This window comes from Microtus oregoni, unplaced genomic scaffold (genome assembly GCF_018167655.1).
Source record: "Microtus oregoni isolate MIOR12 unplaced genomic scaffold, Mior012 000000F_ref0000247, whole genome shotgun sequence".
Taxonomy (NCBI): Eukaryota; Metazoa; Chordata; class Mammalia; order Rodentia; family Cricetidae; genus Microtus; species Microtus oregoni.
Window position 1 is genome coordinate 35,901,820 of NW_024543059.1, and position 15,358 is coordinate 35,917,177.

Consider the following 15,358-nt stretch of genomic DNA (forward strand, 5'->3'; position numbering starts at 1 on the left):
ATTAATGTAACTTAGCAACTTCTAAAACTTTATCCTTATACACGAAAAAAAATGGAGGCTTCCTTCATACTGAAGAAATTCTCCATTGTAACAGAAAAATTATTTCAGAAAATAATAACCAGTCAAAATATAGGGTTATGGGGACCAGGCTCCCTCATTTCTTCATAGAAACTGAGTTCTTTTAGGGTTGCCTATGTCAAAATGGATCAGTAGAACTCTCCTGGAAGCCGGGTATTTTCTGAGATCAAACATAACTGAAAAAAATAAATTCATCCTTCTTCAGCAGTTTGTCAAATGCCAATGACAACTAAAATAGGAGTAAGACTTCATTACTTCATATAACAGCCATCCTGAGATTTTGGCTAACTTGACCTGATACAAATCATGTATGTGCAGTTTTAACTGCTTGGAGCTTGTGTGTGCAACTTTGCAATTACATTCAAAAAATACTATTTTGATTCAAATATCTCCTATCTTCAGGTTCCCTTGAAACAGTTACATTCATTAAAATTCACCAAGTAACCTAGTTTGGAAATATTGCAAAACTCAAAGATCTGTCACTGTCATTCATTCCCTGGGATTGCATACCCAGAATACTATTTCTGGAATTTTACCTGTTTCTTCCAGAAATAAACTCAGATGTTCATAATTTCAAAGTATGAATGCTACTGACTGAGCCAAATTCTGACCCAGGAATATTTTACCTTAAAGGGAAAAGAAATCCATTGAAAACAATTCAAGGACCTCAAGGATATTCACTCTATGTAATCAATAATGCAAATGTCTGAGCCAATGCACTATATTAAATAGTATGACATTAAAAATAACCATGGTAAAGCACTTGGGACACCAAGTGTCATCTGTGAACAAGTGTCAAGTAATATCAAGATTTCAAAACCAAGGAGCTATTAAGTCAAATAATAATCAATGTTCAACATAGAATCAATCTATCAGCATCAATTATTTCTTCCATATATCACTATGGACAGGAAGCACTAACTATTATACATAAAATTCCTTCATTTCAACACCAATGATTGTGTTGGTGAACCTGAATCCTTTTGCTCCACTCTACCCATGGTAAATGTCCAGGGAGATCATGTACTCTAGTCCTACAGTATTAGGTTGATTTTCTGAAATATCACAGTGGCTCTGTTTCCTTCTCGGACCTTAGTGCCAAATACTACCTGCCATCCATGGGACCTGAATGCTGGTAGAGGTCCTAACTATGAAAATCATCCCAACTATTTAATATTTCTGTTCACAGAAGAAGATTAAACATTGATTAGTCTAGAGGCATAATTTGCACTGACAAGGGATAGATTTGATTGTCTTCACCTATATTAATTTATGCTAGATGCCTTGTGTGAAACTGTAATATATAGACCACAGTTTCCCCACACCCCACTGTTCCCATCCCCTCCCACGCACCTTCCTTCTAGCTTCCCCCAAATACTCCCCCCCTCTATCTCCTTTCATAAAAGGGCAGGCCTCCCATGAAAGTCAACAAAGCAAGGGATAACAAGTTGAGGCAGGACCAAGTATCAAGTTTGGACAAGGCAAACAAGCTTTGGGATAGGGTTCCCCAAAAACAGCTCAAGCACCATGAACAGGTCCTGATCCCACAAACAGACCAAGCTACACAACTGCCACACACATGCAGAGAGCCTAGGTTAGTCCCATGTGGTTTCCCTAGCCATTAACCCCGAGATCAAGAACAACAATGAACTCAGGTACAGTGGCTCTGTGGGGTTGCCTGTCTTGACCTTGACCCCTGACTCATACATTCTTTCCTCTCTTTCTTCAACAGGGCCCTGGAGATTGGCAGGGTGCTCAGATATGGATCTCTGCATCTAATTCCATTGGTTACTTGATGAATGCTCTCTGATGACAATTAGAATAGTAACCAATCTGATTATAAGAGACCAGTAAAGTCAGACTCTCCATTATTGATAGGTGTCTTAACTGGGATAATTCTTATAAATCCTGGGGAGTTTCACTGGCATCAGATTTCCCCTAACCACAAAATGCTCCCCATTCAAGATATCTCTTTCATTATTCCCTCCATTCATCCCAGTCCCAATCCACACAACCTGAATCCCCATATCCCCACAGCTCAACATCACCCCCACCTCCAGATTACTCAGGGGATCTCTTCTATTTCCCATTCTCAGGGAAAACTCATGTATCTCTCTTCGGTCCCTCATTGATATTTATCTTTTCTGACTCGATGGATTCTAGCCCGGCTATCCTTTAATTTACATCTAAGATCTACTTATGAATGAGCACATACTATGAGGTAGGAAGTATCCTTGAATTCATCGGCAAAGGGGACAATGTCCTGAATATGACATGAGTAGCACAGGCACAGAGATCAACAATTAATAGGTGGGACCTGCCGAAATGGAAAAGCTTCTGTAAGACAAAGGATACTGTCAGTAAGACGAAACAGCAGAGTACAAAATATGAAAAGATCTTCACTAACCCCACATCTGACAGAGGGCTAATGGGCCTGGAAGTCGTGTGTCTCTCAGGCTGACATTCGTTCACTCTGAACTGATGATGAACGGGAAGCAGACGTTTTTCAAAGCATGTATGAATGATAAAAAGAAAGTGACTACACTCTGGTCACTTCCTCTTCTGCACCTATTTACCTAATTATCAGCTATATGGGTATCTGCATCTAATTATAACTTCAACATTCCCTGCTGTGTATTCAATCTGTTATTCCATTAACTTTGAGGCATGTGAGTTTCTTACTCAGGTCTGTAAGTGAAGAAATATTTTCATTGTTGTTTCATTTGCTGAGATATTTCTAATGTGTGTCACTTTACAATTATCCTGAACCTGAACTCTTACCCTCTTAAAATATTTCATAAGAAAGGAAACACGAAAAAAAAATAAAATTTACATACCACCATGGTGTTCAATCTTTCAGTCTTAACCCCTTCAGAAGCAAACCACTCTGTCACTAGTGTCACCTAAGACCACAAGGAAACACAGACATTGACATTATGATTAATTGCAGTAGCAGAATAACAGTTATGCAGTGGCAACACAAACAGCAATATGACTGGGGGTCAACACAACATAGGAAACTGTATTAAAGTGTTGCTGCATTAGAAAAATGAAGAATAAATGGCATAGGGTGTACATAGCCACAGGATGATTTGTAAGAAATATAAATGAAAATGATTCATGATTTCAAGAAGCAACTCAAATTAATTTAACTTCATTAAATTATATGACTTACCTCCCTGAAAAGACAGGTGAAAACAGCTGTTGATTGCTTCATGTTAGATGCAAAATGATGATTACAACTCTAAACAATCACTCCTAAAAAGAAAGTTACAAGCAATATTATATAGACAGAATAGCATATATATATGCAATATCAACTAGTGAAAAATAGAACATGTATTAGAAAGAGAGTGTTAATTTATAATTAGAAGGGTATAAATAAAAAGGAAAGGGGAAATATAATAAAATCATAATCACAAATAAAAGAGAAAGAATATTTTGGTGAAATGTTCCTTCCTTGAGAGTGTGAACCAGCCGGCCTCTTACACGTTTAATCTCAAATAATACAGGGAACAGAGAGCAGGAGTAAACAGCTGCACAGTGGTAACAATCGGCACCTGACAACAGAACCTGTCTTGGAAAGTAGACTATGCGAGAATCATGACAGTAGTAGAAAGGTAATGAGGTAGGATGTCATTGTTACAGTTCTCTTCTCCCTGAGAGATGTTCATTGGGTACCAGGGAAAAGAGTGTCAGAACAAACCCCCACCTCTAAATCAGAAGCTATAACTAATTGATAATCAAAGTACATCAAAAGTTGAATTTCACCATTGAATTCTCCCTGCATATACAAATCCCTCTGAAGGGCAGGGCCTTCAAGTAAATGGCTCCACAAAAAGTACTCAATGGCATTTTTAGAGGTTATTTGTCTCAAAGCACTTTATCGGGGCTTTTTATTTAACCTTGCAGTGCCCTTGTCTACGTATTAATGGTTTCCAGTTTTATATTTTTATAAGATTCCTGTGATTAAAATCTTTTTTTGTATCATATCTATGTGATTCTTGTAGCTTTTCTTTGGCTATTTATCTCCTGATTGTTTATTTACTTCTTTCATTCTAACCTGGTTTCTGTATTAAAATTTACCATAAATAGTGTTGTTGTTAGGAGTATTAATCATAGTAGTAGTAGTATGCCCTTATATTATAAAGAATGACAGAGAGTGTAGATTGGGTAGGTGGATGGTAAACATGGGGTGCCTAGCAGGATTTGGGTGAGGGGAAACAGAAATAGTAATATACGGTATGAAATACAATCATCAATGAAAAAAACCTACTTGACAAAGAGGGATATCAGCAAATGTTCTAGCTCTAAGCTTCATAGTCTCAGGGTGTCAGGGTGAGAACTATACACAATAATCAATTCTACACATAGTAGGTGCATAAAAACTGTGTGAAAAGCAAGAGGTCCCTCTCTCCATTGGATATTGATATCGAGTTAAATCACCCAGTTTCAGATAAAGCCAGAATCCAATAAGAGGTAAAAATGATGTATTCTAAAAGAAAATCAGCCTGAGGATTAAATACAGATGTGGGAATACATTTCCAACAGATAAAATACTATAAAATCACTCAGAGAAGAAATGGAGGAAAGCCCACCATGCCAGTCCCACAGTACCCACTGTATTTCCACTGGTTGTGTCTCCTTTCAGGTCTCAGAAGCAGCTCTCCTTCACTTGTAGGTAGGTTGTAGGGAAGACCTGACTAGAACCTAAAACCAGAAGTCTGACTGGCAAAAGCCCTGTGTGAAGTTTGCCTGTGACTGACTGAGTGTGTACAATCAAATACAGAATGGATTTGGAACATTCAATGGAGAGAGGGGGAGCACTCAATCCTAGGTACAGAAATCAAAGCCTGTTGTAACTTGGGAGCTTTCCATCAAAGGCAGCTATTTTGTTTCTCTCTCATCTCCCTATCTGTTGCAGCAGAAGCAGAGAATTGACAGGACAAAGTCGGGAGAAAAAGTCATTTAACCTGGGCTCTGACTATCATTGAGAACAGAGAAAACAAGCTATATTCACCTAAGGGTGAGCGTATCAGGCTGCTTGGACCTAGAAACTGGCTATTGACCAGAAATCGTCCATTTTGTACTGGTTCATTCTGATTGGTACTGACCCTCTGCACTGTGCCTGTGTCAGTTATCCCAAGTTTCTTGATTATATTCATGAGTCATCACCCTGGATTAGAACTTTATGAATATTACAGTGCCATAACAACAGTGCTTGCAATAAAGATATGAATGGTGCTGTTGAGCCCAAGTTCATCAAAATACCCAGTGAAAAAATAATTTAAGTGGTGTTTTAGAAAAAGAAACTGTCAAATTCAATATGTATTTAACCTATCTCTCTCACGCACACTTGAACTGTGTGTGTTTGTGTGTATACGTATGCAGAGTAGTTTTCATGTGGAGAAGGCACATACCTGTTCATGTAGGTGACATCCAGAGAATAAACTCTGCTAACGTTTGTCTGGTGTCTTCATTTCTGCATAATAATTTATATAATTCAAAGATGAAAACATTGTATGTTTGTAAAAATCCTCCATAACATAATCTAAAATCCACCCATCCTTACCATCACTATTTATGCTAACTGTGATAACTTGCTTCTTTGTGTGTATGCATATGTGCATATATATATATATATATATATATATATATATATATATATATATATATATAGTGCTGTGTGTGTTTCTGCATGTGTGTGTATGAACATTCAGTGTGGTATCAGATGTGAAGCCATGTGTACATGTTGGTAACATATAGAATATAAACTCTACTACAGTTTCCCTGGCGACTTCATTTCTTAAAAATATTTTACTCACTATAAATACATAAATATTATATTTGTAAAAAGCTACCATCCATAACCTAACTGAAAAATCCTCTCCTATTCCTAGTCAAACTATTCTGTGCTAATTTTGAGAACTTTGTGTTCTCTTTTTCTGTCTGAATGTGTGTTTGGGGCATCCATATGTTTGTGCACAAATGTGTGTGCATATGTGTTCACGCATGTGTGTGTGTCTGCATGTCTGTGTATGTAATAGGTTATTCCATTTTTTTATTTGTGAGACTATAATTTAATTACGTTTCTCCCTTCTCTTTGCTCTTTCATACTGTCCCATACACCTCTATACATTCTCCTTCAAATTTGTGACCTCACTTTTCTATTATTGTTGCTGGGTGCATATATGTATACAAATACAGATTTATTCTTAAATATAACCCGATAACTCTGTTAACAATACCTGCATGTTTGTTTTCAAAGCAGAACTCTTGGTAGTAAATAACAAAATTTTGTTCTCTTCTTTATTAATGACACATCCCTTTTCCAGATTTCCTCAGTAGCATGCAGTGCTATGTGTAGATTTTAGTCATTCTGGGCTCTTCTTTGTCAACTTACCATGTTCATTTGTGTTATCATTATTCAGATGGCTGTCTATTCTATGTAAACCCCCAGTCATCTTCTACCACATCTGTGAAATTTCATGAGTTTAAATGAAAGCTAATACCTAGAATCCTAAAAGTTTCAATACTTTCCCAAAAGTAAGAAAGTAAAGGATACAAGTGGATGCCACTTCACTGAACATTTACTGATCACTATCTCCAGGAAAATTAGTGGAGAAAATGAGCAGTAGGTGTTTCTATACCAAGAAATATTAGCTATTTCTAGGTGGAAATTACATAGTGTGATCTCCAGAGAAATAATAACACATGAATAAAATATATGGATTAAAAATATGGTCAGGAAACATGCTAATGCACTGAAATATTAAAAATCAGTTGAGTTTTACAGACAGGCAATGAATAATGAAAAATGAAAGGCAGAAAGCGCCTGAAATTACAGTAAAACTAGCTAGGTGTGTGGTCTGTGATTTCATCAAAACCTTTTTAGTAGAAGGTGGCGAAGGACCTCTTCAGTGCCTGAGTCTAAGATCATCTTCCGCAGCATGATTTTATGTGTCTACATCACAGAAGGAAAGGAGAAAATGTTTAAAACAACTAGAGAGTACTTGTAAAATGTGTATACTTAAGCAAAAATAATTTTCATATAATTAGTGAAATCAAAATAATGTTTAAAAATATCAAATTCCTATAAAAGATGTATTAATATTACTATAAATACAATATTCACAGGTAATATAAAGATTGGGTACAGTGGGCATACAGATGCCCATATGTATCTTCCCTTTGTCTTAATGATTAACTCTAAAATTTCTACAGAACCATACAGACACGTATATAAATATAAAATGATTTGATATATGCTCAAGAATCTAAATATGTCACTTACTAATTATAATTTAACTCATCTTAATAATGCCAAAAATATAGTAGGCAAAATATTTCTCAAAAGTTCTAAAAAATATGTATATGTGTATGTGAACAAGAATGAAAAGAAGCCAAGAACTTCCTGCCACCTCAGAAGGGTCAAAGTGCAACTACTGAGTCTGCATTCCTGACCCTGTAATGTTCTGCTGCAGTCTGAGAAAGGAAGGAGGATCATGTGATTGTTGGTAATTCACAGCTTATTGGTGGACCTATATTACAAACTTCCTGACCATAATGAGTCCTGTTTATTTAGGAGCCTACCCAAGATTGCTGACTGTGTGATCGGCCCTTTATTAATTGTTGGAGGAAGAGGCTGCTTGCTCTTACTGGCCACCCGACTAGCTTATACCAAAAATAATCTCACAGAAGCTGTATTATTTAAAACACTGTCTGGGCCATTAGCTCTCACTTCTTATTGGCTAACTCTTGTATGTTAATTTAACCCATTTCCATTAATCTGTGTATCACCACAAGGTTGTGGCCTACCAGTAAAGTTCTTGCACATCTACCTCTGGCAGTCGTTCCATGGCATCTCCCTGACTCTTTCCTTCTCCAAGCATTCAGTTCTGTCTTCCCTGCCTACCTAATTTCTGCCCTATCAACATGCCAACATAGTTTTTTTTTATTCATTAAGCAAGTAAAGCAATACACAGACAGAAGGAACTCCCATACCAATCCATATTATGTCTTGGGACACAGAATTCACTTTGCAAGTGTGGGGTTCAATTTGCTCTTTCTGTGATGCATTTTCTACCTGCTCAGGTACCTGTCTAGCAGTGTCTATGAGGTGTCTGGTGAAATCTGGGTCACTGCTTCTTTAAGAATTTTATTTAGTGGTCTAAGGTCTCTTATAGGGAATTAAAATAAGGTCTCAGTCACTGAATATTTCCTAACATTCTCTAAAAATCATGCAGGATCTGTAAGCTATCCTTCCTCATTGACAATTCTTCAGGCCTAATTTCTTTAGGCTATAAAATATTACCTAAATACCTGGATGGTGGGTGTCTTTATACTTTCTCTGAAGCAATAAATAACCCTGCTTGCGTAAGAATCTGCTGAAATTGTCCATATGTCTCAAGCAAAACTCTTTCTTTTTATGGGAAAGCAAGATATCATCAATATCATGGACAATATAAACTTGTGGAAATTGATCTCTGACACTTCATATAGCCTGAGCCACTGATTTATATATAACATAATTTCTGGCAGAATGTAGCAATATTTGTCATACCCTGAAACAAGATGCTCCAATAATATCTTCTCATTGGTTCTTTAAAATTAACTAATGGAATAAAAATGAAAATCTTTGACAATCTTGTGGTGCAAAACAGATAACATAAAAACTATCATTCAAATCTTAAGTCATCTTAAAACTATCTTTTGGTTTGGCTGTAGGAGAAGGCAACCAAGGCTGTAACATACAAATTGGCTGCATAGTCTCATTAACCTCTCTTAAATCTTGTATTAATCTCCAATTTCCTAATTTCATTTTAATCCTAAAACCAGGAGAATTACATGGAGAAATGGAGGGTTTAATGTGTAATGTGTTACAGTTGTTCCTGAACTATCTGCTGGGAAGCTTATAATTTTTCATCCTTTATAGACCACTGATTTATCCACTCATCACTTTCCCAAAAATTGGGTCTGCATGAAGTGTAGGCTTTTCAGTGACTTCTCCTGAAAATACCAAAATCCTGTCAGGGAGGACTTCGGATAAGTATGATGAGATCAATCTGTCACTCATTCTTGCCCAGCCCATGATTTGAAACAACCCTTCCTGAAATGTTTGATTAACAATAACTGTGTTGGGGTAACATAAATATACCCACATATGGGTCATAATTTCTATGTCCCTGAAATTTATAGGTAAATGACAAACATTGTATTGCCAAAAAGTTCCTTCATAATACACTCCATCTCTCCAGTAAAGTTCATTGCTAGTTTTTCTAGGATTTTGAGGTTGACCTATCCCACACAACTGTGTAATAGTCTCCATTTTAGGCCACCTTAAAGGCCATTGGCTGGCCGTTACAGCAAAAATATCTGCACCAGTATATAGATGACCAGAAAAGCTTCACCTTTTATACAAGAAGTGAGTTCTGATCATCGTGGACCAGTGTCTTATAGCCAATAGGTATCAGATGAACCAAATCCAACCTCTCCTCACTTATCTACCTTAACTTGATTTCTATGTTGAGAGAGAACTTCTTTAACTTTTCAAAAAAGCAGCAGCTACATCTATGTATATCAGAGGCCAATATCTGAATAATCTAAATATGATCAGAGATATCATCTTTCTTTCTAAAAGAACTTAAAGAACCTTTACATACCGGATTACTGTTATCAGGCTCTTGGCTCCCTGAGGCTGCATTTTGTAGCCGACTGCCAGGCGAGGGCATCTATCTGTGTTCTCTGTCACTTGTCTGTCCCATTGGGAAACAGTGACCTTGGCTCACAATTATCTGGCGGGCCAGTGGTAACAACAGCTGCTGAAAAGTCAGTCAGAGCATGGGCTCACCACTTTTACTCCTTCAAACCAAGGAAGAGCCTGAGAATGGCATGGCTCTGCCACAAGTGTCAGAGATTTACAAAAGCTACAAATTCTAGAAATCTCTGCATTTTGTCTGTTCCACCCCAGCTCCTCTGGATATCAAAATACATCTTAGCAAATATACAAATAGCTAATACTATTTCATTGCTCCATTTCTACAAATATTTACAATTTTACTGCTGAGTTATTTACCATACTCTAACTTTACTTTTTTATCTGACTGCTCCTTTTTTTTACATAAACCTGTGGTTTCTCATTCATCTGTGGTGTCCAACACCTTCTCCATCTGTTGTACCCCATGCTGAATGACATCTGTAATAGCCACACATTGTGGCAACAACTCTCAGGGTCCAGACTTGACAAGTACATATATTCCACATAGGGACATGAGAATTAGAAATCCTAGGAAGGATAATCAGAGATACCAATGAAATACAAATAGTAACAAGGGGGCAGGGAAGTGGATACTGATTGTACACAGCTTTATTTCTTATGGTCTTTAAATAACCCAATCCAAAAAGGAGGAAAACAACTTTTTTTGCCATGATAAGGAAAAAGTGATTATCATCTTGATACCCAAACTTAAAACACCAAGTAATTGTGGTGTCAGTGATCCTTCTGTCTATGCGTTGCTTTTATCAATTAATGAATAAAGAAACAGCCTTGGCCTGTTGATAAGGCAGAACAAGGTAGGCAGGGAAAACTGGACTGAATGCTGGGAGAAGGAAGGTGGAGAAAGGAGAGATGCCATGGAGCTGTCATTGGAGATAGACATGGTGAAACTTTGCTGGTAGGTCAAAACATTGGTGATGCACAGATTAATAGAAATATGTTAAATTAATATGTAAGTGTTAGCCAATCAGAACCTAAAGCTAACGGGCCAAGCAGTGATTTAATTAATAAACTTTCTGTGTGATTATATCGGGGCTGAGCAGCTGGGAACAAACAAGTGTCTCCATACAACAAATTGGCACCAACGTGGCTATCTAAATCCACATCCAACCTGAGAGGCCTTAGAAGGAAACTCGAGACACAAAAATACAGAGCTTAACACAGCTTCTTGGTGTTTGCAGGCAGTGTGCCACAGCTCCTTTAAGAGAGATTTTCCTGATTCAATGGTAGCAAAACAAACAAACAAAATGCCATGGAAATACTGGCTTTCTGGACTGTGTTGCCAGCATGACCTCGGGCTCTTTCAGGAAACAGAGCATATGGATGGAGTTTGTGTCAAGCGTGCTGTGACTTGGTTGATGGCAATGTGGACTGGCTTTGTGACTGAAAGTGGGGCGGTCTGTATGGCTCTTAGAAGCAGTGAGCAGCTTCACCATTTTGGAATTGGCATGGCACCAGGTAATACCGTATGTGACCTAGTAATGTCGCAGCTTAGAGACATAAGCACTTAGCATTTTAAGAAGCGCTTCTGGTCAGAAAATAATTACAAATATGCTATAAAGACAAATCCAGATAAAAAATACCTATAAATGGGTCATAGTGTTGGATAAATGTATATAGGCTGGGGAGAGAGAAGAAAAAGAATATAAACAGTATTAAAAAGAAGTAAGTTTTTTTTAAAAAAGGTAAAGTCTTTAAAGAGACAGAGTACAGAAAGTCACAGATTAAAAGGAGTAAACAAAGAATAAGCCATGGAAAGATGGAAAATTCACAGAGAGTCTGGATTATGTATACTATTGTGTTTTTCTTGGACTTTTATTTTGACTATGAAGGAGTTAAGTAGAGAGAGAGATTTATTATATGGACTGCTATTTTAAACTAACATAAAGGTATCTTGATTCCAAAATTTGAGTTTAAGGATGTGTTGCTTTGGAAAAGAGGTTCTTCTTTTGTTTTCACAGAAGATAAGAAGCTATGAATTGCTTCCAGACACATATGGTTTGATGGAACAAGACCCCCTGAAAGGTTGTTGTAAACACCCCCACAGTGAAAATACTTTTCCCAATAAACAGCAGGAGACAGTTTGGAAAAACTACACCTGTATTCCCAAATATTGTTTTTAAATGTTTACATTTCAAAGGGGATATGATATAGATATGAATTATTTGCATTGATATGGATCCTGGTTTATTGACACGAATTTAAGGTCAATTTTGTTATATGTATATGTATTTCTGATCTGATTAAGGTATTGATTTTGCGTGGCTCATTTAAAATATAATGTATAATTAAGAAATAAGTTAATAGATCAACATTTGTAATAGTCAAGCTTGTACTCGTGTTAGTTAGATTTTCCAGCTGTATAGAGATATATTTCAATTACATAGGTATTCCTTAAATCTTTCAGAGACCTTCAGAATATTCCATTTAAAATGTTTTAATAACTTAGGGCATTTTATGGCAGTGAGATATATCTGCTCCTGGTAGCATCAAGCTACTTCAAGATGAAGATGGGCATCAAAAAGTCTCCTTGGCCATTTGGGCAAGAAATTGCACTTACCTGAACTGCTTAACTGGAATGTAGGACCCACAGAGAAATGACTGCTGAACTTGTCTAAACTTGAGAAGGTCCTTCGGGGTTCCTGCTTCATGAAAGAATCTGCTAGGCATTCTGCAGGACACAGAAAAAAAGTGATACAATGGAATAAAGGGATCAGCAAAGATACTAAATGTCCATGATAGGCTCAAAGCTCTTGATATGAACAGAATATTTTTAGGCCTAATTACTTGGGCTTCATACATAGACTTTCTTATCCTTAGTTTTCTCAGAAATACTTGCTCTGTTTCTACTGTCCTCTATCTTCGGACTTCCCTGGAGACTTCACGATGGTTGGACAAGTATCTCTATGGGTTAACACAGGCCAGTTTATTAAAGACTGATTCCCCTTGTACATCATCTGTCTATACCTCTCTAGATGCAAGAGGTCAAATATGATATGGTATTCCCCTTCGTATGTTCTTAATATGCTTTATTACCATTGGTTAATAAATAAGCTGATTTCTGCAAATGGCTTAACAGAGCATAAACATGAAGAAAATATAAAAAGCCATTTAGATAGAGAGTAGGCAGAGGCAAGGTGACACCAAGTAACTGCCACAGAAGACAGACACCCACTGGAATTTTAGTAAACCATAAGCCTCGTGGTAGAAAACAAAATAATAAGTGGGCTAATTTAAGATGTATAAGCTGGCTTTAAATATGCTAAAGCTATTAGAAAAACAGTATTGCGTAGGATCAAACCCCTGTGCCATTGTCCTTTGCGTCTCATCAGCCCTCATTGTTTGCCATGTTCAGAGGGTCCAGTTTTATCCCATGCTTTTTCAGTCACAGTCCAGCTGGTCTTGGTGAGGTCTCAATAGATCAGCTCCACTGTCTCAGTGGGTGGGTGCATCCCTCTTGGTCCCGACTTCTTTGCTCATGTTCTCCCTCCTTCTGCTCCTCATTGGGACCTTGGGAGCTCAGTCCAGTGCTCCAGTGTGGGTCTCTGTCTCTATCTCCATCCATCACCAGATAAAGGTTCTATGATGATATGCAAGATATTCGTCAGTATTGCTCTAGGATAGGGTCATTTCAGGTTCCCAATCCTCAGCTGCCCAAGGAACTAACTGGGGACCTCGGCTTGGGCACCTGGGAGCCCCTCTAGGGTCAGGTCTCTTGCCAACCCTAAAGTGGCTCCCTTAACTAAGAATTGTGGTTCCGTGCTCCCATGTCCAAGCTTCCTTTATCCCAATCCTCCTGTTTTCCCAAGGCCCGACCTCCTTCCCTTCTAACTTTTCTCTCCCCATCTCCCCTTACCCCCATCCCACCCCACCACCAATATCCCAATTTTCTCCCCGGCAATTTTGTCTACTTCCCTTAGCCAAGAGGATAACTATATGTTTTTCCTTGGGTTCCCCTTCTTACTTAGCTTCTTTAGATTCACCTATTGTAGACTCCGTGACCCTTATTTATGGCTAGAAACCAATTATGAGTGAGTACATCCCATGTTCATCTTTTTGGGTCTGGGATACCTCACTCAGGATAGTGTTTTCTATTTCCATCCAGTTTGGATGTTCACCTTCCTAGATATGGACGGAGGGGGGAGGTCCTAGGTCTTACCATAGGGCAGAAAACCCTGACTGCTCTTTGGACTGGAGAGGGAGGGGGAAAGGAGTGGGGGGAGGGGGAGAAGGGAGGGAGGTGGGGGTGTAGGGTGGGAGGAGGGTGAGGGAAATGGGAGGCTTGGAGGATGTGGAAACTTGTTTTTTTTTCTTCTTTTCTCAATAAAAAAAAAGAAATGAAGACATGTGTGGTCACATGTCCTTGTGCACATGTGTGAAACGTTCAAGGAACGAAAAATGAAATAAAACTTATTTCTCCCTTAAAAAAAAGAAAAAAGAAAAACAGTATTGCAAGTAATATACTTTATTTGTGATTATTTTGAGTTTGAGCAGCTGGGCAATGAACTATCAGAATTCTACTATTAAAAAACTGATTTATTTGCTTCAGTAGCCATAAAACTGCTAGTAATGCATAAAGACAGGGTAATTGAGAGTCTTTGCTGATAAGGTATCAGGAATAGAGATGGGGCACATATACAAAAGGCTTACCTGAAAATTTATAGCTGTCATCTTACAGAGTATAGGTAAAGACATACTGGTCCTGCTGTATAATTTCACTTTTCTAATTTAAACATCTTACTCCTTTTAAACCAAAAGGAAGGTAAAGATACATGTGCACAATTATTCTCTGGGACTCTGGTGATAAAGCTTTGATATATGAACATGCCTCCACTTGATATCTCTCAAGAAGAAGAAGGGGAATATCCCAGTACCCTTGTAATTTTAGACAAAAAAAGTAAAACCACTCAGGAGATCTATAATTAATTGAAATTTCTGACACAGAGCCCACAGTTTCCGTACTAACAGCTAAAGCTGTCTACACTCAAATTTCTGGCCTTGCCAAATTTGATCTCAGATCATATCTTGGATCACTTATTTCAGCACTTCAATAAAGCTTCAAGATTACTTTGTAGGCTGCCTCCATCCCAGAAATTAAGGACAGTTAAACTGGGTCAAGATTTCCCTACTCCCAGATATCCTATCATTAACTGCCTACTCTAAGAGACTCATAGTGCACAGAGATAATTACTGACCACTGTGAAAGCTTTGCTAACAAATTATCTTGAAGAGCTGGGCAGAAGTTAGTGTGAGGCTTACTGGGACCCAGAGAAAAAGGGCACGTGGCCCACATGAACTCTCTGTGCTTCCCACACAGCACCTGCTTCACGAGGTTTTTTTTCCCCTTAGAATAAACAAAAATATAATTGCTTTATCTTTTAGTGGGTCTGGTTATTTCCCAAATTGAGCTAATTTCTACAGTTGACACCCTGACTCATGGGGCTCAGGTCTCCAGTGGCTCTAGCCAGCTGCCATCAGGTCCACACCATTCATTTGAGTAGAGAA

At 37.9% G+C, this 15,358-nt stretch overlaps 1 long non-coding RNA gene across 1 annotated transcript; it reads right to left on the reverse strand.

Annotated features, from left to right (window-relative positions):
- Positions 1–2,374: 2,374 nt before the first annotated feature.
- On the reverse strand, positions 2,375–12,854 carry LOC121447994. Its single transcript, XR_005974336.1, has 4 exons — positions 12,414–12,854; positions 3,254–3,336; positions 2,916–2,981; positions 2,375–2,395 (listed from the first exon to the last, which is right to left on the reverse strand). It is a non-coding gene; the product is annotated as an uncharacterized LOC121447994 (long non-coding RNA).
- Positions 12,855–15,358: the final 2,504 nt, after the last annotated feature.